Raw genomic sequence first — 22891 nt, forward strand, 5'->3', positions numbered from 1 at the left:
CTTCAGAGGGAATGACCAGACCAGGTGGCCATGGAGAGCTCCAGCCCCTGTTCTCCCCTCCCAGCTTCTAGCAATCAGAGGCCAGGGACATGCTTCCATGCTGATGACAGGTACTGCTCCATAACAAGCCAAAGTACCTTCATATTCCTCATCTGAGTCAGATGCCACCCACCGAAGATTGATTTTCCTGTCTAGTGGTTCAGGTTCTGTAGTGTCTGCATCAGAGTGTTCCTCTTTGAGGACTTCTGACAACACGTTTCACACCTCGTCCCTCTTGGATTTTGGAAGGCTCTTCACATTCTTAAACCTTGGGTCGAGCGCTGTAGCTATCTCTAGAAATCTCACATTATACCTTCTTTGTGTGTTGTCAAATTTGCAGTGAAAGTGTTCTTAAAGTGAACAACATGTGCTGGGTCATCACCCAAGACTGCCATAAAACGAAATATATGGCAGAATGCGGATAAAACCATGGAGCAGGAGACATACAGTTCTTCATCAAGGTCTTCAGTCACAAATTAATGCAATTTTTTTTAACGAGCGTTTTCAGCATGGAAGCACGTCCTCTGGAATGGTGGTTGAAGTATGAAGGCATATGGATGTTAGCATATCTGGCACGTTAATACCTTGCAACGCTGGCTACAAAAGTGCCATGAGAGAGCCTGTTCTCACTTTTAGGTGACGTATATAAGACACGGGCAGCATTATCTCCAGTAAATGTAAACAAACTTGTTTGTCTTAGCGATTGGCTGAACAAGAAGTAGGACTGACTGGACTCTAAAGTTTTATATTGTTTTCTTTTTGAGTGCACTTCTGCAACAGCAAAAAAAAATCTACATATGCAAGTTGCACTTTAACGATAAAGAGATTGCACTACAGTACTTTATATTTTACAGTGTAAATATTTGTAATAAAACTATATATAGTGAGCACTGTACACTTCATATTCTGTGTTGTAATTGAAATCAATATATTTGAAAATGTAGAAAAACAAAAAAATTAAATTAGTATTCTATTGTTTAATGGTGTGATTAAAACAGATTAATCATGATTTTTTTAAAGTTAATTGCGTACGTTAACGGCAATTAATTGACAGCCCTAGATTTGAATTTTTCTGTCACATGCAGGACAAGCTGGAATATCCGTGTGCAGGGAAAGAGCCTGGGGGGAATTGTCAGAACAGGAAATAATTTCACAGCACATGTCCCCAATTGCCCTTTTTGCCCTAACAGGCTGCAGCGCAACATCCATGTTTTGCTCCAGCTCATTCCATCCTTCCAGGGGCCGGGGAAGGGAAATGGCTGCAGTGGAGCCAGTTGAGGGAGGGATTAGCAGGGAGTTGCTGGCGGGTTCCCTTGGCGGGGAGAAAGGGCAGTAAATACACAGGGGGTGGGAACTTCCAGGAAGGTTGGGCTGTGTGGGAGAGGGCAGGAAATCCCCAGGGTGGGGGACAGGGTGGGGGACAGGGTGTGACAAACCTGCTGGGATTTGTTTACTGTGAAGCTCCAGCATTTCTCGTGTGGCCACCAGGGACTTTTATTGTGGCCACAGCCTCCCAGGCTGTAACTGAGGGGGAGTCGGGGGCAGCAAAGCAGCAGCTCTTTCCCCGGGCTGCCTGCAGGGGCTGGTCCCTACCCCCTTCCGGAGTCATAAACACTGTAGGAGCAGGCAACCAGCGGGAGTTCCCCTCCTCCCCACGTGCGGTGGGGCTCAGGCTTCAGGCTTCTGCTCCGGGATGGTGGGCGGCAGGCTCAGTCAAGATACATGGAACGTAGGCTGGGTGGGGAGAAGTCTGTGTAACTCATGCAGTTATTGATATACATGTGACTCGAATATTACCAATCTGTGTGTCCCTCCCACACACACACACACAAACCACCCCAACCAACCATCTCCCAAACAGACCCTCAGTCCAAAAAGCATTCATCCCTCATGTTGTTGAAGAGAGTCATAACAAACATAAGAATCCCAGCTTTTAAAACAATCCTCCAGCAAGACAAAGAAACTCACATGTGTAAACTCAGAAAACACCCCCAAAAATTTTTAACAATATGTTGTCATGAAAAAACCAAAGTGCTAAAAATACCTGATTTTTCAGCTACTTTCAGAAAAATCTTCTCAAATCAGCATCTTTAGAGTCAAACTTTTTCTACCTTTTTAACCAAACAATTCTCCCTAGAGGAAGAGGCACTGGTCCTGGAAACACTGCAATACCAGGTCAATGCATGGGGTGGATAGAGCAAGCTCTTATTCCATCTCCTTGTTTCAAAAATCAATTTAATATACAGTCCTCAAATAAAGGACCTATCAGATATTAAACTGATAAGAACAGATTTAAATTTTATTAGAGAATATTTAAAATAAACGATACAAAGTGTTTGAAGCATCAGTTATTGTGTCATTGGGGGTAACATACAGGTTGTGGGGGGATGTTAGCATTTTGGTGTTAGGCAGCATATACATATACACAGTCTGTCATGTCCCCAATGCGGGGTATACGGTGGGAGAGTTCAAGGTACAGCCAGCAAGCAGTGAGGGCACATCACTCATACAAACAGGTTATGGATAGTCGTGGGCGTGAGTAAATGAGCGGACTGGGTAATGGTGATAGGGTGCCCCTCACAGGGCAGAGTTCAGTTTGGTTGGTTCAGGGCTCAGGGGATAAAGTCCAACAGGGGAAGTTTACAGGTCTCTTCCCCCTTGCGGGTGTGTGGAGTCACGCCGGCTCACTCTTGGTATTGACGGTGGCCGGTGACGTGCTCTGTGTAAATGTCTCTGGACCACCGAATAGCGTCCGAGACCATTAGGCATCTCATGAGCCGCGCGTAGCGACGGCCCACCCCAGAGGTCCGCAGCACGCGCTCATTAACGGGGTCCCAGGCGCCCAAGGCCCCAACGATCAGAGCGTCGGTGTAGACCTCGTAGCCCTTTGCTCGCAGGGTGTCAGCCAGGGGAGCGTACTTTTCGAGTTTGCGGGCTCGGGCTTGGCGGAAGGCCGTGGTCCTATTCTCGAACGGGATCGTCACGTCGACGAGGATGATCTTTTTCCGGTCCTCATCCGTGACGATGATGTCCGGGCGCAGCGGGCTGTCGGTGCCGGGGATGGCACGATTGACAGCGATCTCTCCCAGGTGCGGGGCGATGGCCTTCACCAGGCGGTCCTGGACGGCGTTGTGGCGCAGCTGCCAGGCTCTGCCGTGGGGTCTGCAGCTGCACAGGACGTGGGGCAAGGTCTCCATGGCGTACCCGCACCTCCGGCAGCGTTCGTCCGGGTTCCCATGGCGGATGGCTCCATTGAGGGGGACACAGTTCAGTCGGGCGCGGTGTATGAACCGCCAGTCGGCGAAACGGATGAAGCTGCCTGAGGGGAGGAAGTGGTTGCTGGAGTCCCACCTGCTGGTGACCTCAAAAGCCTTGCCCTGGTCCGGCTTTTTCTTCAGGGTGTCCACGTAGAGCGCGCGGGTGGCGGCCTTCAGCGACCTCTCCAGCATGCCTCTGGCTCCAGGGCTGACGATGGTGTTGTCCTCCGTCCCGATCTGCGGTATCAGGACTCCTAGCTCCCGCCGATCTTCGCTCCATACCCAGCGGCAGCCCAGTCGCTTTCCCAGTCGGCGGGTGGCGTTGCGGGCGCGGGTCCACAGCGAGGCGACGTCGCCCCTGAACGGGCCGAATTCTCCATCCAGGGAGCCGCTCAGGAAGGTGGCCACGTCTTGGTCGGAGGGGGGTCTGCCGATTCGCCTCGCGGTGGCGGCGCGCAGGGCGGTCGTCGCGATGTTCTTAACTGTGGCGTCCGGGCACGTCAGGAGGCGGAAGGCATGCGTGATTACCGCGATGTCGCAGAGGTCTCCCATGCGGGGGACGTTGGCGCCCCCGTGACGGTGAGCGATGTATACGAGCTCATTGCTGGCGTTCTGGGGTAGGGACAGCCACTTCTTCACCAGCTGCCGGATGTTGTTGTCCGCCTTGTTGAGGGGCACCTTTGCTACGGCGGATCCTCTCAGGACGAAGGCGATGCGGGGGATCAGGAAGGTGTTGAGGGCATTGATTTTCTGCCATGGCGCCAGCAGGGATGCGTCGATCTTGGCGGCATCCTGCAGGATCTCCCGGATGGTGTCCTCGGGGGTCTGCCGGACGCGGAAGCCCGTCGGCGTGCCGAGGTGCTGGTACGCCTGCCCCTCCGCCATGGGGACAACGGACTCGCCCTGGATAAGGAACTCCGTCGTCAGCACTGAGTCCCTCTTGTTCCCGTCAACATGGAGGGACGCGCACTTCTTGGCGTTGAAGCGGAGTCCCGTCCAGTCTGCGGCTCTCCCAATGGTGTCGAGCATGCCCTGGAGTCTCTCGGGGTCGTCCGCGATCAGGACCAGGTCGTCCGCGTAGGCCAAGACGCTCACTCTCTCGCCATGTAGGTCGAAGCCGTCAGTGCCGTCGGAGATCGCCCGCAGGAGCGGCTCCATGGCGAGGTTGAAGACGATGGGGCTGAGGGGGCAGCCCTGCTTCACGCCGCTGCGGATAGGAATCTCGGCGGTCTCTCCTTCCACCGAGCGGATGGTGGTGCTGCAGCCCTCATAGAGTTCCCGGATCAGGCGAAGGAAGGTCTCCGGCATCCCGAACTCCCGTAGCGTGAGTATCCGGGAGTTTGTCTGGCGGCAGGCGGATAGCAGGGCGGTCCACTGGTAGCTGGGGAGCGTGACGCCTGCTCCCCCGCGTGGTGGGGTCTCGCTCCGTTGGTCTTGGGATGCGGGAGCTGCTTGCTGTAGCACCTCGGTCTCCAGGCTTCCTGGCTCGGCATGTCCCTGGGACCCTAAGGGCTACTATAGCCGGGAGCCTGGGCAGGGCAGCAGAGTGCTCCTGGACAGGGGTTGGTTCCCTGAGCTGTGGTGCAGGAGCCACAGGGTCTATCTTATGAGACATTATAAGGTCCCCTCAGTATGTATCTCATATTAAAAGAGATTAAACTGATAAGAACAGACACTACGCTTTTGATCTTAGCTCCAAGGAGCAGAGAAGCAATGCTGAGAGTTTCGGATGCTAGGCAGCCGCTCTTCCCCCACTGCTTTCTACTTCAGCACGAGGAGCTCCCAGACACGCACCAAACACCATTCACGACACTTGATAACTAGGTAACTCGAAGTGATGATCACTTCCCCGAAGTGACTCCACTGGAAGAATTCAAAGCAAGAGCCCTTAACACACAATTCTGTTCAAAGACAGAGAAGTCTTTCAGCCTCCTTCCTCTTGCTGGTTTCCCTATATGCTCCGAATTTGCATAAACCCACCCACTGACCTGTGACTAACAATCTCTCACTGTTAACTCTTACGCAAAACAGGCCAAAGAAAGCCTATGCAAGCGCTATACCGCAGCCCCAATGCTCTTTTCTGCTCCTTCTCAAATGTACACACAAGTGTTTTGCTCCATACCAGTCCAGTTTCTTGTCTAACCACTGCACACGCATGGTATAACCCTACCCTGAGCTGATTCCCGACTTTTGCGCTCAATCCAGGAAAACGAGAATTGAGAGAGAAGATGTGCAGGGAAGTCTTCCTCAACTTGCACTCCACTCCGCAAGGGCCTTTCGGGCTCTTCTGTGGACTTCAGGTTCCATTTGATTGCCAAGGTTTATGGTCTTATTAATTAGCCATCTCCTAATGCAAGGATGCTACATGTCAGACTAAAGATCCATTTTCCAAAAGAGCTGAGAAACAGAACTAAAGCTGAGCCTGAGGTGTTACATTTCCATGAGCATCCAGAATCTGAGTGTGCCCTGCCAAGTTCAATGCTTCCGAAAGAAATCAGAAAATAAGGAGCCCGTCAGGGCCCCCTGCTAGCACCCAGATCTAGTCAATCTGTAGGGAAATAAGGAAAAGGCGATGAATAAAGAAGTCAGGAAATAACAAGCAAATGAAGAACGGATTTCTCTCCAATTTACCATGTTCTCAGCTACCAATCAAAGTTAAAGACCTAAAGTCGACCTATCGGCATAAGTACAGGTGGTTGAATGGAAGTTAAAAGGAGCTGCTGTGGCAAGTGTTAGGAGCCCGCAAGCAGCATGCAGATCGTTTAAAAATGCTGCAATTAGAGGCTGCGACAAAGTTCCTCCTCTACCTTGGTGGGTCCTGCGCTTATTGGCAGATTTGCTCACCTCAGTGATCTTCCCCTCTGGTGGAACCCACAGTCTGGGTCAACTCCTCCTGTGTCTGATCAGGAGTTGGGAGGTTTGGGGGGAACCCGGGCCTGCCCTCTACTCCGGGTTCCAGCCCAGGGCCCTGTGGATCGCAGCTGTCTATAGCGCCTCCTATGACAGCTACAACTCTCTGGGCTACTTCCCCATGGCCTCCTCCAAACACCTTCTTTATCCTCACCACAGGACCTTCCTCCTGGTGTCTGATAACGCTTGTACTCCTCAGTCCTCCAGCAGCTACACCCTCACCCTGTCACTGTCACTGTCAGCTCCTTGCACCTCTTGCTCCCAGCTCCTCACACGCACACCACAAACTGGAATGAGCTCCTTTTTATCCTGATTAGCTCTGCCTTGATTGGCTGCAGGTGTTCTAATCAGCCTGTCAGGGGTGCTGAAAGCCTGTGAACTGTACCCAGGTGTGTTCACAAGCAATGTGAAAACGTGCAATTCCCGCTCACACTGCACAGGGGCAGCACAGCTCAGGGGTTCTCTGGAATCACACAATAATGCTGGCTTTGTTCCCACAGCACCTGGAGCTTTTCACAGTGAGACATGGGGGTGCTGCAGCACCCGCCGCAGCCCTCGGTCCCACACCTCTGCTTCTCTGCAGGGAACTTGTTATGCCACGAGGGGGGGCAGGGAGACTGTGCAGGAGACCTAGGCCCACGCACTGAGCACTGCAGCTCCAGTGCTGTGTTCGGGATTCATTTCTGCTCTCTGATAAAACTGCTCCAGGCTTCTCTGTCCCACTAATATTCATCCAGGCTCCCCGGCGCTGTTAGTATCTGTCCAGAGCTCTCGCCAGCCCTGCCCCAGGAGAGCTGGGCGCTCGCCCTGCTCTAGGAGAGCCAGGCAGGCCCTGAGCACTAGACGGTGACCCTAGGCCAGTGGTGCCAGAACAATCTGTATAGTGGGGGCGGGGGGGCTGAGCCACCCAACCAACTGTAACCCCTGGGTGTGATGGAAACCACGTCAAGCCAGGGGCTGCTGCAGCCCCCCCAGTTCCAGCCCCTCTGCCCAGGCAGCTCCCCCAGCCTGACACACACACCCAGCCCCTGCACCCGCCCCACCCCAGGGCTCCTCAGCCCAGAGGGGAGCCCCCCCCCGGCTGAGTGGGGCATCAGAACCCCCCGAAATTACCCTGGGACCAGCATGATCTGCCTCCGCCCTGCCCTGCTCCGCATGTATTCAGAGTGAGTCAGTTTCCCTGTCCCAACATGTGTCCTGTTCTGTGTCTCTTCTCCTCCCCAGCTCCTTCCAAACCAGCCCATTTCCCTGCACCCCAGGCTGGGTCTCTGCCAACCCCCCTTCTCCCCTCCTGCCCCCAATATCTCCCTGCTCCTACAGGTCTATAGGGCTGGATCCCTCCCTCCCCCCTTCTCCCCTCATTTCCTGCCTCTGGGGGGGTCAATGGAGATGGGCCTTTCCTCTGCCATCCCCTCTCCTACCCCCCCCCATATCCCGCTGCCTCTAGGGGTCTATGGGGCTGGGTCTCTCCCCCCTCCATCCCCTCCCCTGCCCCCAATATCCCTCTGGGGCTTTGTGGGGCTGGGGCTCTCTCCCTGCCCCTGTGCTCTCCCCTGCACATGATGTCCTGGGAGTGACTCAGTTTCCCTGGACCAACATTTCACACACCCCACCCCCACCCAACATGTCTCCCTCCACCCCACCCCAGTTCTCCTGCACCCCAGGCTGGGTCTCTGCCAATCCCCCTTCTCCCCTCCTGACCCCAATGTCTCCCTGCACCTGCAGGTCTATGGGGGTGGGTCTCTCCCTCCCCCCATCCCCTCATCCCTTCCCCCAATGTCTCCCTGCCCCAGGCTGTCTATGGGGCTGGGTCTCTCCCTGAAGCCCCGCCCCCAGCGCGGGGCTCACAGACAATCCCCGCTCGGCGGCTGTGACGTGCACTGGGGCTGTGACGTACGCTGACGTGTTCACTCTCTGCAGGCGACTCATTCACTGGAGACCAAAACGACAGAAGGTGTCACGTGTCCATGGGCGGGGCTATGCAGATGAGCAGTGTCTGGCAGCAGTGCTGAGAGCAGCGAGAGGAACCGAAGGAGCCCGGCGGAGAGAATTCTCTGCGTGTGGACAGAATCCGGTGTGGGGAGTTCGTGCTGTGGGTGCCTGCACCGGAGTCACTTCGGGGCAGTGATTGCTACTGAGCTGCATAGTGACCAAAGGCGTGTGAATGGGGTGTGGTGCCTGGCGGGGAGCAGCTCATGGTGAAAAGAAAGCAGCAGATCCTGTCCTAGCGGTGGTTTGTGGGGGTGGAGTTTCTTTGCAACCATGAGTGGGATTGTTGTGGGTGCAACTGGACCCCCCCCCTTCTCTGGGGGAGGATGGGGCTTCTACTGTCTCCCTGGGGGAGGTTCATGATGTCACAGCCCATGGTGGAAGGGAGGTTGAATCATGTTTCTGAAGTGGGAGAGCAACTTCCTCCGCTCCCACTCACTCTCCACTAGGGGGCTGGGCTGGGATCTCTAGGGAGGGAAGCACAGGGAAGAAGAAAAAAAAAAAAAACCAGTCTCCCCTATGGAACCCAGGAGTCCTGGCTCCCAGTCCCCCTGCTCTAGACCCCCTCCACTCCTTGGGCCAGGGATAGAACCCAGGGGTCCTGGTGCCCAGCCCCCTCCTGCTCTGACCACTCGACCCCACTCCCCTCCCAGGGTGGTGCAGGGTCACTGGGTCTGTGTCCCAGCTCTGCTAAGGGCCGTGACTGATTTTCCCAAAGTGCTTCCTTCTGAATCCAGCACATCTGCCCCCCCCCGCCCGGTCACTGCCCACCCCCGTGTGGGGGCACCAGCACTGTGCCAGGTCGTGATGGGAAATTGTCCAAGCTGGCCCAGGAGAGACCTGTGTGTCCGTCCTGCCCCCTGCTGGTGGGGCTGAGCCCGACTCTGTGTGTGTGTGTGTGGTGGCTTTGCAGGATTTTGTATCCTGCAGCAAGTGACACACACACACGCACACACACTGACGCACAAAGGGACTCTCAGTCCCAAGAACACGCACACACAACACACCCAGAGGGGCATGCTAGCCCAACCCCCAATGAGAGAAACAATCATACCCCCAGCCACACTCACAATTACACACACACACCAGAATATTTGCAATTGTGCTGAGGCACAACCGCACACAGTTCACTCCCACTCCTCCCAACACAAGGACCTCCTGCCCCACACAGCGTGTGCCGTGGCCTGTGGAACTCACTGCCACTGGACAGCTACCAATGAGAATGGACCTTTCCAGGAGACCAATAGACATGGCCGTGGTGACAGAGGGGGCTGGGCTCCCAGGGTCTGACCCGAGCTGAGACTGGTTCTGACCTAGAGGGGTCTATCCAGCAGGGGGCAGCGTGACCCACACACAAACCCACCAGAAGCGCCTTTCTTAGCGGGTCTCCCAGGCCATCCCCCACCCTGCCCCGGGTTGGGTAACAAAGGGGCAGTACCGGACTGGGCTGTGTCACAACCCGGCCCAAGCCCCTCGCTCCCACACGCTGGTGAGTTGAGTAACTGCCGAGGGATTGCACAAGAGAGAGTCAGAGCCAGGGAGAGAACCCAGGAGTCCTGGCCCTGCCCCCGACACACACCTTAACCACTGGCTCCCACTCCCCTCCCAGGGCTGGAGATAGAACTCAGGAATTCTGACCACCAGCCCCCACCCCCATGGCTCTGACCATTAGACCCCACATGCCGATTTTAGTCCTGCTGCCTCTTCTATCCACCCACCCCACCTGTCCATCCCTTTGCTGCAGGTTTCTGGGGTGTCACCCCTGCTCTGCACTCCCCCAGTGCAGCCCAAGGCTTTTCCTCCCCACAACCACACATCCTCTCCCTCCTCGTGCTGGATCGTCTGCTTGGCCCCCTGCCCCCTCTCGGGGTGCGCTGTGCTGCGTGGCTGGGGATTGTGCAAGGCCCAGCACCAGGCAATGCAGAATGGACACCACGTGCCCTGCCCCACCTCACCTGAGCTGCTCTCCAGGTGCATCGGAGCCCAGTGCCTGCACCTGGGCCCTCCTGCCCCACAGGGGGTGAGCTGCAGCCCCTGCCACACTCCGCAGACGGGAGGTGTGTCAAGGCAGCCAGTCCTTGTAACATGGGGAAATCACCACCGGGGTCGATGACATACAGAGAAACCGTTGTTGCGCCAGAAGAGGGCAGCAGAGCACACACACACACACACACATACACACTTGCAAACATACACAAACACCCGCACAAATCCAGCCAACATCAACACAACCGCTAACAGATGCAAACACATGCACAAATCCAGCCACATGAACACACACACACTTGCACAGCCACAAACACAACACCCACAGCTGTCACAACCCGGCTCCAGTGGGCAAGTCACCCAGCAGGAGGGGAAAGATTTGCTTTTGCACAGCTGGAGACAGGGAAGTTGAGCACTGGAAGCTCCAGGGCTTTACCTCATGTCCCACTGACATTTGAACTCAGATTGCAGGATTCAGAGTCCTGAGTGCTGCCCGTTACACCATGGGACTAGCTCGTGCTGCCTTCTCTGCACATCGGTGACCCTTACGGGGCTGGCTTATGTAAGGGACTGGTGGCCCCTTACTAAAACTTAGTGGGGGGTTTGGTTGGCTAGTTCCCAGCACCAATAGAAGGGGGAAGGGCCAATGGGAAATCAGGCCCCTGAGACTGACAGTTCTCCAAGCTCCAAGTTAGCAGCACTGACAGGCCAGGCAGTGCAATGAGGGAGTCACCAGGCCAGGGGGTCCCATCCTCCGTGGGAGCTGGAACTGCCTGGGCCAGAGTGGGGCGGAGCTAAGGAGAGAGCAGGAGCCCGAGAAGAGCCGGGGAGCAGAGCTGCACCAGCCGGGGAGAACCAGAGCAGATCCGTGTTGGGAGCCGAGCCGCAGCAGCTGCCCAGGGAGCAGATCTGTGCTGGGAGAAGAGCTGCAGCAAGTGGAGCCAGAGAGGCCAGAGGAGCAGCCCAGGGAGCTGGAGGCAGAGCCGCAGCAGCACTGGGGCTGGAGGTGGGTGCAGTGAGCAGCGTGGGAGAGCGAGGGGGACCCTGGGCAGAAGGCCCAGTGCAAGGAGATGCCACCCGTCAAGAGATCTTGCAGGCCAGACTTTTGGGGGTGGGGGGATCATATCCGCTACATGGGGGCTGATACTGGGAACAAGGGGCCTGTCACCTAGAGCACGTGGCCACTGCCAGAGCAAGTGTCCAGCCCGCGGTGTCCCTGCAGCACAGCCAGGGCCTGGGGAGGAGGCCTGGGACATGTGAGGGAGAGACTGTGACCTGCCCTGACCCTCCAGAGACGCTGGTTGTGATCTCCCTGCGCCACAGAACAGGGTGACGTGTTTTCCTTTCCCATCTTTCCTTATGTTTTACATTGATTGCTGGGTAATAAATGGTGTTTGCTTGAAGCACATGCAATGAGGAGTGGGTCAGGGAAGTGCCCAGAGTGGGGACACTGTAGCCCTGTTCAAGTGATCATGACAAGATTGGGGGTCATCAAACCCCCCAGGATTCCTGGGCCCAGCCTTGTCGGGGTTACGAGGACTCTGCCACACAGGAGAGTAGAAAGAGCGTCCTTGGGGTCAGGCAGCCTCTGGGTAAGGGGGTGGGGACTCAGATCCTTCCACCGGCCAATTGCACCAGGGTCGTGTATAAACCAGGGAAGTTCCCCACAATAGCCAGACCTGAACCCCCTGTACACTTGTGCTCTGTCCTCATTGCTTCTCTGTCTCTCTTCCCCTCATCTCTGCTGCTCCCCCTCTGGGCTTTCTCAGCACCTGGCCCCACAGCGCTTCCTGCCAGCCAGAGACTGTGTGTTCTAGGCCTGCTCCTGCAGTTGTGGCCTCTCTCCTGATTGCTGAGGAAAGGAACCTTTCCAGGCAATGGCCACAGTTTCTGGGAATCCACATGTGGCTGGTGGGCAGCACCAGGAATCATTTGGCTCCTGGCACACAAGGCAACTTAAAAGCTGAGCACCTAGACAGGGGCTTGAACCCTGGACCCTCAGATTAAGAGCCTGATGCTCTATCAACTGAGCTACCTGGGCTTGGTGTGACTCTCTTCACCGTTCACCACACGAGCGAGCAGGCAGGCAAAAGTGAGGCACAAAAAGTCCCCAGAACCCCTCCTCTTTTTCTGCACAGCCACTGCCTGTCAGCAGGATTCCTCCTCCTCCTCCCTCCTGTGCCTCAGTGCGACTAAATCTCCACAGCTAGACAGCCGGTCCGTCCGCTGCACCCCAGTCCCCCATGCCTGAGCCTCCCTGCCAAAACCCTGCACCTGGCCCCATAGAGTTAAGTCTGTTAGGGCAACAAAAATGATTAGGGGGCTGGAGCACATGATTTATGGACTCCTCCTGAGGGTCGAAATGACAGTCTGGACCTATACATTGAATGCTTCCGCCGACGTGCACAGGCAGAAATTGTGGAAAAACAACATCGTTTGCCTCACAACCTAAGTCGTGCAGAACGCAATGCCATCCACAGCCTCAGAAACCATCCTGACATTATAATCAAAGAGGCTGATAAAGGAGGTGCTGTTGTCATCATGAACAGGTCTGACTACCAAAAGGAGGCCGCCAGACAACTCTCCAATACTAAATTTTACAGGCTACTTCCCTCAGATCCCACTGAGGAATACACTAAGAAACTGCACCATCTACTCAGGACACTCCCTACACTAACACCAGAACTAATCAACATACCCTTAGAACCCCGACCAGGGTTATTCTATCTACTACCCAAGATCCACAAACCCGGAAATCCTGAACGCCCCATCATCTTGGGCATTGGAACTCTCACTGAAGGACTGTCTGGATATGTAGACTCTCTACTCAGACCCTATGCTACCAGCACTCCCAGCTATCTCCGTGACACCACTGATTTCCTGAGGAAACTACAATGCATTGGTGACCTTCCAGAAAACACCATCCTGGCCACCATGGATGTAGAGGCTCTCTACACAAACATCCCACATACTGATGGAATACAAGCTGTCAGGAACAGTATCCCTGATGATGCCACAGCACACCTGGTTGCTGAGCTCTGTGGCTTTATCCTCACACACAACTATTTCAAATTTGCTGACAATATATATCTCCAGATCAGTGGCACCGCTATGGGCACCCGTATGGCCCCACAATATGCCAATATTTTTATGGCCGACCTGGAACAACGCTTCCTCAGCTCCCGTCCACTCACGCCCCTTCTCTACCTACGCTACATCGATGACATCTTCATCATCTGGACCCATGGGAAGGAGACTCTGGAAAAATTCCACCACGATTTCAACAGCTTCCACCCCTCCATCAACCTCAGCCTGGACCAATCTACACGGGAGGTCCACTTCCTAGACACCACGGTGCAAATAAGTGATGGTCACATCAACACCACCCTATACCGAAAACCTACTGACCGCTATGCCTACCTTCATGCCTCCAGCTTCCATCCCGGACACACCACAAGATCCATTGTCTACAGCCAAGCACTGAGGTACAACCGTATCTGCTCTAACCCTGCAGACAGAGACCAACACCTAGAAAATCTCCACCAAGCATTCTCAAGACTACAGTACCCACACGAGGAAATAAGGAAACAGATCAACAGAGCCAGACGTGTACCCAGAAGCCTCCTACTGGAAGACAAACCCAAGAAAGAAACCAACAGGACTCCACTGGCCATCACATACAGTCCCCAGCTAAAACCCCTACAACGCATCATCAGGGATCTACAACCCATCCTGGACAATGATCCCACACTTTCACAGGCCTTGGGTGGCAGACCAGTTCTCGCCCACAGACAACCTGCCAACCTGAAGCATATTCTCACCAGCAACTGCACACCGCACCATAGTAACTCTAGCTCAGGAACCAATCCATGCAACAAACCTCGATGCCAACTCTGCCCACATATCTACACCAGCAACACCATCACAGGACCAAACCAGATCAGCCACAACATCACCGGTTCATTCACCTGCACTTCCACCAATGTAATATATGCCATCATATGCCAGCAATGCCCCTCTGCTATGTACATCGGCCAAACTGGACAATCTCTAAGGAAAAGGATAAATGGACACAAATCAGACATTAGGAATGGCAATATACAAAAACCTGTAGGAGAACACTTCAACCTCCCTGGCCACACAATAGCAGATCTTAAGGTGGCCATCCTACAGCAAAAAAACTTTAGGACCAGACTTCAAAGAGAAACTGCTGAGCTCCAGTTCATCTGCAAATTTGACACCATCAGCTCAGGATTAAACAAAGACTGTGAATGGCTTGCCAATTACAGAACCAGTTTCTCCTCCCTTGGTTTTCACACCTCAACTGCTAGAACAGGGCCTCATCCACCCTGATTGATCTAACCTCGTTATCTCTAGCTTGCTTCTTGCTTGCTTATATATACCTGCCCCAGGAAATTTCCACCACTTGCATCTGAAGAAGTGGGTATTCACCCACGAAAGCTCATGCTGCAAAACGTCTGTTAGTCTATAAGGTGCCACAGGATTCTTTGCTGCTTCTACAGAACCAGACTAACACGGCTACCCCTCTGATACATGATTTATGAGGAGAGGCTGAGGGAACTGGGATTGTTTAGCCTGCAGAAGAGGAGAATGAGGGGGGATTTGATAGCTGCTTTCAACTACCTGAAAGGGGGTTCCAAAGAGGATGGACCTAGACTGTTCTCAGTGGTAGAAGATGACAGAACAAGGAGTAATGGTCTCAAGTTTCAGAGGGGGAGGTTTAGGCTGGATATTAGGAAAAACTTTTTCACTAGTAGGGTGGTGAAGAACTGGAATGGGTTACCTAGGGAGGTAGTGGAATCTCCTTCCTTAGAGGTTTTTAAGGTCAGGCTTGACAAAGCCCTGGCTGGGATGATTTAGTTGGGTTTGGTCCTGCTTTGAGCAGGGGGTTGGACTAGATAACCTCCTGAGGTCCCTTCCAACCCTGAGATTCTATGATTCTATGATTCTCACGTGTCACTGGGAACTCGACTTCTTGTGCCCAGAGAGTCTCGGCCCCCTCAGCAGATGACCTGAGAAACACAATGTCCGCCTTTTCCAAAGAAGTTCTTGGAGGAGCTTTTATCATGTTACCAGGTGGCCTAATGGATAAGGTGTCTGAGTGTGGATCAAAAAACTGAGGGTTTGAGTCCCTTCGTGGTTGTGTTTCTGCAGTTTTACTGTTGTGCTTAAAGTCCTGCTCCCTTCAGGTCTGGAACCTCTTCTTGGCGGCTCCGGCCAATGCTCTGGCTTCAGCTAGAGCCCTGGGAAGGAGTTGGGGGGTGGGCGTCACAAAGGCTGGGACATGAGCCCCAGGTGCTTCTAGTCTCGCCTTTGCCCTTCCTGACTTGCCAAAGAAAGTGGACGGCTGCCCGGGCTAGCGTGTGGAGCAGTTTCCCTCTTCCAAGTGTGCACCTGTCCCTGTGCTTGAGGGGGTTGCTACATAGCACCTTGGGAGCCTGGGTGTTTCTCTGCTTCTCGCCAGCTGGGGAAAAGCTTCTTGGGGTAAAATCTCCTGCCCCATTGCAAAAGTGAGCACCGTGAATGGGAACGGTCAGAGGCCCCACCATGGGGGCTGGCCCTGCTTTCCTACCATCTTCTGATGTTGGCCACAGAGCATCAGCAGCCACCCCACATGCTGGTGACCTTCAGTGGGTGGTTGGCATGGCAGGGAGCAGCCTGGCTGGGTGTTTTTGTGCCTGTCTGAAGGCCACACATAGGCATGGTCCTGCCTCCTCTAGTCCTGACCTCAGTTGCTCTGTGGCTTTTAGGCCTTCCCTTGGAGCTGTCAGCACCAGCCACCTCTGCTCTAGGTGCCCAGAGGAGGAGAGGTGTTGCTGGGTCACTTTTACAGATGCCCCTTCCCTGGTACTGCCCTTGCTCAGCTGCACAGAGGAGCTTCCATCCCCAGTCCCTGCCTGTCACTGCCGCCCAGCAGCCCTCTGGCACCATTCCTGACAGTCACCCTGCCTTGCTCTCTCCCTGCCATGTTGGGAAAGACAGCTCCCATCTCTCCTTGTTAAAGGTCAGGTGGGCCAACTAGGAGCAGAAGCCCCTTCTATGTTTTCCTCTTGCAGAGCCCAAGCTCAGGGACTCTCCTTGGGTGCAGATACTGCTGTGTTCCCAGAGAACAAGCCACCCCTGCACAAAGAGAGATGACAGGCCCTGCCAAAGCCCGGGATTGAACCAGGGACCTTTAGATCTTCAGTCTAACACTCGCCCAACTGAAATACTTTGGCAGATACATGGTAATATTTTGGCCTGTTGGTTCTCTGTCTGGGATGTTTTTGTCAGCAGTTGCACAGAAAAAGGACAGGAAAATGAATGGCTGCTCCACACCCCCACCGGAGGAACCCGGCACACTTAGCTGTGGGGAGTAAGAAGTGGCTGTTGGCTGACAGGGCCTGTCCCCGAGGAGCTGGAACAGCAGCTGCCGCCTCCCCCTTGACTCCAGGCTGTGGGAAATGCTCATTGCCTGGCTGCATGGGCGGATGCTGCTCCGTGCTCTGGAGAGCGTCTGTATTGCTCTGTCAACCCCCCGTCTTCACTGAGCCGGTCTGGTAAGGTCCCAAGTGCCCCCTCCGGCCTGGCAGCTGAGAGTCTGTGCAGACATCAGCCCCCCTGCCAGCCCCACAGGCAGCAGCAGCACCACCCCCCCAGCACCACAGGGGCACTCAATGCACTTCCTGTGAGGAAATGGCTCCTTGGAGAGCCAGGAGAGAGCAGTGTCTGGCTCACCGTGGGGGAGAGAAGAGACCTGGTGAGTGCAGATCTCCCTCAGTCTCCCCCGCAAGGCTGGTCAGTTGTATTGTCACTGTGATAGTCGGTGCTTCCCTTCAGGGCCATCCCCGAACAACTCCCCCCCTTTCCTCCCCAGGCCCTGCCTCCACTCCACCCCTGTCCCATCTCTTCCCGCCCTGCACCTTCCTGCCCCATTCCTCTCCCTCCCCCACCTCTTTCCATCTCTGCTCCTCCCCCTCCCCCGCCCAGTGCCTTCTGCACCCCACTGAACAGCTGATCACTGGCAAGTGGGAGGGGCTGAAGGGGAAGAGGAGGAGCTTGTCAGCAAGGCCTGTTGTGGGGCGGGGGGAGCTGGCTGCCAGTGGGTGCTGAGCACCTATTTTTTCTCTCTTGGTTCTGCAGCCCCGTAGCTCCCATGGAGTCGCTGACTCAGATCCTTTCACACTCTAGAGAGAGGAGCAGAACCAGGGCTATGGCTGATCCATGGGGCACTAGGTGAGTGGCAGAGGCTTCAGGCGCTGAGAGTTTGCCTGACCCCTCAGGGACACAGTGTGAGGTGGTGTCCCAGGCATCTCTATGAAAGGAGCAGAAGAGAATTTACTTTTGGTGGGGAGAGAATTGAGAGTGTCTCGGGGGGTTGTACAGAGGTATTGCCCGGGTGAGGAACTGGCTAAAACACAGGCCTCGCTGTGAGTAGGATTTGAACCTGCGCAGGGGAACCCTATTGGATTTCAACTCCAACCCCTTAACCACTCGGCCATCACAGCTGTGAGCACAAAATTGCCCCAATGCCAGAGAAACTGGTAAAGAATCCCAATGCCCAGGCGTGAAGTCATCTGAACTACAGAATTCCCACTGCAAACCTGGCTCCCAAAGCACAGGGGGGATTGGGGGTTTGTTCTCTTTGCTTAGCCATGTGCAGTCGCACAGAGAGCGCGTTTAAAAGTCTCCCCTCCCACAGAGCGGGAAGGGGAAATGAGACTTGAAGCCTGATGTAGGGTGACCAGACGTCCCGATTTTATCAGGACTGTCTCAATATTTGCTTGTTTGTCCCGCATCCCGACCGATGTTTGGTCGGGACACTGGACAAACAAACAATTTTGCCCTCTGCTCCAGCACACAGGCAGAGCCCGTAGGGACACTCGCCCCCCTGACTCCGCCCCCTCCTTCCCCCATTGGATCCCTCCCGAAATCCCCGCCCTGGCCCTGCCCCCAGCCCCACCCCCTCACTGCCCGATTGGATCCCTCCCCAAATCCCCGCCCTGGCCCTGCCTCTTCCCCAAGCAGGCGGCATCCTCCTCCCTCCCAGGTGTGCACACGGGCCATGGCCATGGCCGGGAGCGCAGCGCGGAGGCTGCTCCAGCCCTGGAGCCTGGGGGCAGCGCAGTGGGGCTGGGGGCAGTGCAGAGCGGGCAGGACCCATGTGGGTGGGGGGCGGAGACACACGTGGGGCAGACACGCTCCTGCCGGGAGGGCCTGGGCCCGGCTGCCTGGTTCGCCCCTTGCCCGGGAGCTGCAGGAGGGACCTGGAGCGCGGCTCGGCTGCAGAGCTCGGAGCCCAGGCTGGGCCCAGGAGCGAGGGGATGGGGGAGGTGGGAGTGTATCGGGGGTCAGAGCTGAGAGTTGGGTGGAGATGGGGCTGTGCCACTGCCGCCTGGCGGTGGGAGGGAGCCTCCGGCTTTTTTTTTTGACTCCGCCTTCCACGTCCCGATATTTCATCTTTGACATCTGGTCACCCCAGCCTGGTGTGAATGAGGATGTCTGGACCAAGGGGCCAGGGACTGGCCTTTGCTAGAGAAACCACTGTCAAGTTTTAGCCAATTAGGACAAGGCAGCAAATAAGAACAACCTCAGGTCTCAGTAACTGCTGCAGGTAGCAAAGTCCTACAGGGAGCAGTTTCTGGCACTACACCTGTGCAGCTCTGCTCCCCGGCTCTTCTCGGGCTCCTGGTGTCTCCGTAGCTCCGCCCCACTCTGGCCCAGGCAGTTCCAGCTCCCACGAAGGATGGGATCCCCTGGCCTGGTGACTCCCTCATTACACTGCCTGGCCTGTCAGTGCGGCTAACTTGGAGCTTTGGCCTCTCCCTATTGCCCCTGGGGACTGTCAGTCTCAGGGTCCTGATTTCCCATTGGCCCTTCCCCCTTCTATTGGGACTGGGAACTAGCCAACCAAAAACCCCACTAAGTTTTAGTAAGGGGTCAACAGTCCCTTACATGAGCCAGTCCCATGGGGGTCACCAATGTGCAGAAAAAGCAGCACGAGCTTGTCCCATGGTGTAACGGGCAGCACTCAGGACTCTGAATCCTGCAATCTGAGTTCAAATCTCAGTGTGACCTTGTGTTGGCTTGTGGTAAAGTCCTGGAGCTCACAGCGCTCAACTTCCCTGTCTCCAGCTGTGCAAGAGCAAATCTTTCCCCTCCTGCTGGGTGACTCACACCTCCTAGAGCCAGAGACAGGGGCACATTTGGAAGAGGGAAACTGCTCCACACGCTAGCCTGGGCAGCTGCCAATGTTCTTTGGCAAGTCAGGAATGGCAAAGGTGACACTGGAAGCACCTGGGGCTCATGCCCCAGCATTTGTGATGCCCAACTCCTTCCTGGGGCTCTAGCTGAAGCCAGGGCATTGGCCTGAGTGGCCAAGAAGAGGTTCCAGCTGTGAAGGGAGCAGGACTTGCAGCACGAAGTGAGCACAACCATGAGGGGACTCAAATCCTGAATCATCTGATCCACAGGGAGATGCCTTATCCTTTAGGCCACATGATGAGGGGGTCTAAGCTCTTCTTTGGAAAAGCCGGACACTGTGTTTCTCAGGTCATCTACTGAGGGGGGCTGAGACTCTCTGGGCACAAGAAGTCGAGTTCTCAGCGAGACGTGAGACTTAATTCTCTGGAGCCAGGTGCAGGGCTTTGGCAGGGAGGCTCAGGCATGGGGGATTGGGGTGCAGCGGACGGACTGGCTGTCTAGGTGCAGAGATTTAGTCTCCCTGAGGAGGAGGAGGAATCCTGCTGCCAGGCAGTGGCTGTGCAGAAAAAGAGGAGGGGTTCCAGGGACTTTTTTTGCCTCTCGTTTGCCTGCCTGCTCACTCTTGTGGTGAATATGTTTCCTGACAAGCCCAGGTAGCTCAGTGGGTAGAGCATCAGGCTCGTAATCTGAGGGCCCAGGGTTCAAGCCCCTGTCTAGTCACCCAGCTTTTAAGTTGCCTTGTGTGCCAGGAGCCAAACTCTGTTCACAGCCACACAGGGATTCCCAGAAGCTGTGGCCATTTCCTGGAAAGGTTCCTTTCCTTAGCAATCAGGAGAGAGACCACATCCACAGAGCAGGCCTAGAACACGCAGTCTCTGGCTGCCAGGAAGTGCTGTGGGGCCAGGTGCTGAGAAAGCCCAGAGGGGGAGCAGCAGAGATGAGGGGAAGAGAGACAGAGAAGCAATGAGAACAGAGCACAAGTGTAAAGGGTGCATCTGGTCTGGCTATTGTAGGGAACTTCCCTGCATTATACACGACCCTGGTGGAATTGGCCAGTGGAAGGATCTGAGTCCCCACCCCCTTACCCAGAGGCTGCCTGACCCCGAGGACTGTTAGGATACAGAGATTCAGGCCTGTACTTTAAGAATTTAGGTGTATTTTTATCACTTAGCTAGTTATAAAGATATAAAAGAAAGAATAAAAAATCAGTCTGTCTGTGTAATGGCCTTCTCTCACTGTGACAGTCTGAGGCCTGGTTCTTCGGCTAAGCAGCAAAGGCAGCCATAAGCTGGGAAGTGTATGGTCACATCCTCACATTCCCAACTAGTCACATTGAAATAAGGTGGTATTGGGCTGTTAGGAATACAATCCTGTCCTGATATTCCTATCACCTCCAGAGAAAGGGAAACTTAGTTTGGTAGCATCCTGTCTGGCAAGAACTCACTTATCAATAGACACAGCTGGAAACCCCTTATGTCTGTATAGATGTAGTTGTGAAATCCTCCCTTCGGTATTGTTTTGTATGTTTATTTGCATGGTCTCTGTCTGGTTCTGTGATTGTTTCTGTCTGCTGTATAATTCATTTTGTTGGGCATAAACCAATGAAGGTGGTGGAATATAATTGGTTAAATAACCATGTTACAGTATATTAGGATTGGTTAAATTTCAGCAAAATGATTGGTTAAGGAATAGCTAAACAAAACTCAGGTCTGCAGTCAATTAGGAAGGCGGGGGGGAGGAAATGGGAACAGGGACTGGGGATGGGGGAATTGGGATCATGTTTTGCTACAGGGGGAAATGGGAACAGGGGATGGGAACAGAAACAGGGACACAGACAAGGCTCTGTGGTGTCAGAGCTGAGAAGGCGGACACTAAGGAAGGAAACTGGAATCATTGCTTGCTGGACGTTCACTCCAATAAACATCGAATTGTTTGCGCCTTTGGACTTCTGGTACTGTTGCTCTCTTTTCATGCGAGAAGGACCAGGGAAGTAAGAGGGTGAAGGAATAAGCCCCCTAACCCTGTCATTTGTTGCTCTAGGCTCCATTCACATCCCACTCCTGACACAATCACTGTCTTCTATCTGACGAAATAGCCTAATTTCAACCTCTCCTGTAACCTTACACCACCAACTGTTTAGCATTTGTATGAGAGAAGTTGGAGGGAATTCAAACATCTTCAAAAGTGGTGCATGTAGAGCCCCTCGCTGGGTAAATTCCAAGCTCCTGACCCAGAAGAGTCTTGGCCTGGCTTGAGGAGGGCAGGCTTGGCTGGTCAATATAGAGGGGGAGGGAGAAGGGTACATTGACAGTGTAGAATGTGAGACTCATAAGCTGTGGTTATGTGCTCTGAGAGTTAGCCCCTTGCTTTCCATTTAAGGTCAGGGAGGGATATTATAACCAAGTGTTCTGGCAAAACTTTTCCCCCGGCCTGGTCAGTGAATCCTATGGTGAGAAACTTTCTGTGCATTTCAGTTTCTTGTATTGCTGGATGGAGCCTGAGGTGCTGGAAGGGAAATGTCCATGGAAAACCTAGACATCACTGTTGTCCGAAAAAAGGCAGGTGTTAGACACAATCGCTTCTCGTATTCCCGTGGAATCCGAGTCAAGCTGAAGAATTTCTGTCTGTCCTGGAGAGAATCATTCCATTGTAAATACAAATGAAATGAGATCTTCAGGTCGAGTCAGCGCCTTTTAAAAATATTTACTGAGAAAAAAGCCATTCTTTGCCTTGTTGATAAGGACAAGAAGCCCTCTTTTCCTTTCCATTTCAAATGCAAAATGAATGGAGATTTTCATTGAAAAACTTCTGGTTTTTAGGGGGAATTGAACCCAGACCATGGCTGTTAAAACACCAGAACCCACTGCTTAAAGCACCAGGGAGGGCTGTTTTTTTCTGACAGCCAGTGTTGTTTTTCTCAGCCTCCTACTTCACCAATGTCAGACTCTGAGTGCAGTTAAGCTCTGGAATAGGCTCCCAAAGGCGTCTGTGGTGTCTCTGTCCTCAGAGGTTTTTAAGAACAGGTTGAACAAACCTCTGTCGAGGATACTCTGCATATACTTGGTCCCATAGACAACCTGCTCTGGCTCTATCTGCTACCTTCATCGTGTTTGGATGTAAAGGTGGGAAATGATGGGGAAATTGGCCCCTCTTTCAAGTTTAAATGTTGTAACTTCTACATCTAGACCGGGGTGGCCAACTTGAGCCAACGTAACTGCCAAACGTGCACCTTTGGCAGTTACGTGCACCTTTGGCAGTTGTATGCAACTGCTGAGTCAGTTGTGAACCTTGCTACCATTATCATTATCCCTTTGAAAGAATGATGGTGATGGACACTTGGCTCTATATCCCAGAGTGCCCTAGACGTCTGCAGGCTGCATTAGCCAATCCAACCATTTGGCACTTGCAGATGGGCACCTCTGTATTGTGCCTGAGTCTTGTACAGCTATGAAAGGCTGGTAGATGCCGATATTTTCCCGTCTTTTTAACCAGCACTAATACCCAGC

The 22891-nt window shown here is 54.1% G+C and overlaps 4 non-coding genes and 1 pseudogene across 4 annotated transcripts; 1 reads left to right on the forward strand and 4 right to left on the reverse strand.

Moving 5' to 3' along the window:
- Positions 1-2177: 2177 nt before the first annotated feature.
- LOC123359999 lies at positions 2178-2362 on the reverse strand. Its single transcript, XR_006575947.1, has one exon. It is a non-coding gene; the product is annotated as a U2 spliceosomal RNA (small nuclear RNA).
- Positions 2363-4912: 2550 nt separating this feature from the next.
- Positions 4913-5011, reverse strand: LOC123360001 (annotated as a pseudogene).
- Positions 5012-12149: 7138 nt separating this feature from the next.
- Positions 12150-12222, reverse strand: TRNAK-CUU. The gene has a single exon. It is a non-coding gene; the product is annotated as a tRNA-Lys (tRNA).
- Positions 12223-17607: 5385 nt separating this feature from the next.
- On the reverse strand, positions 17608-17689 carry TRNAS-UGA. The gene has a single exon. It is a non-coding gene; the product is annotated as a tRNA-Ser (tRNA).
- Positions 17690-20032: 2343 nt separating this feature from the next.
- Positions 20033-20105, forward strand: TRNAT-CGU. The gene has a single exon. It is a non-coding gene; the product is annotated as a tRNA-Thr (tRNA).
- Positions 20106-22891: the final 2786 nt, after the last annotated feature.

The sequence above is a fragment of the Mauremys mutica genome, unplaced genomic scaffold (assembly GCF_020497125.1).
Source record: "Mauremys mutica isolate MM-2020 ecotype Southern unplaced genomic scaffold, ASM2049712v1 Super-Scaffold_100201, whole genome shotgun sequence".
Taxonomy (NCBI): domain Eukaryota; kingdom Metazoa; phylum Chordata; order Testudines; family Geoemydidae; genus Mauremys; species Mauremys mutica.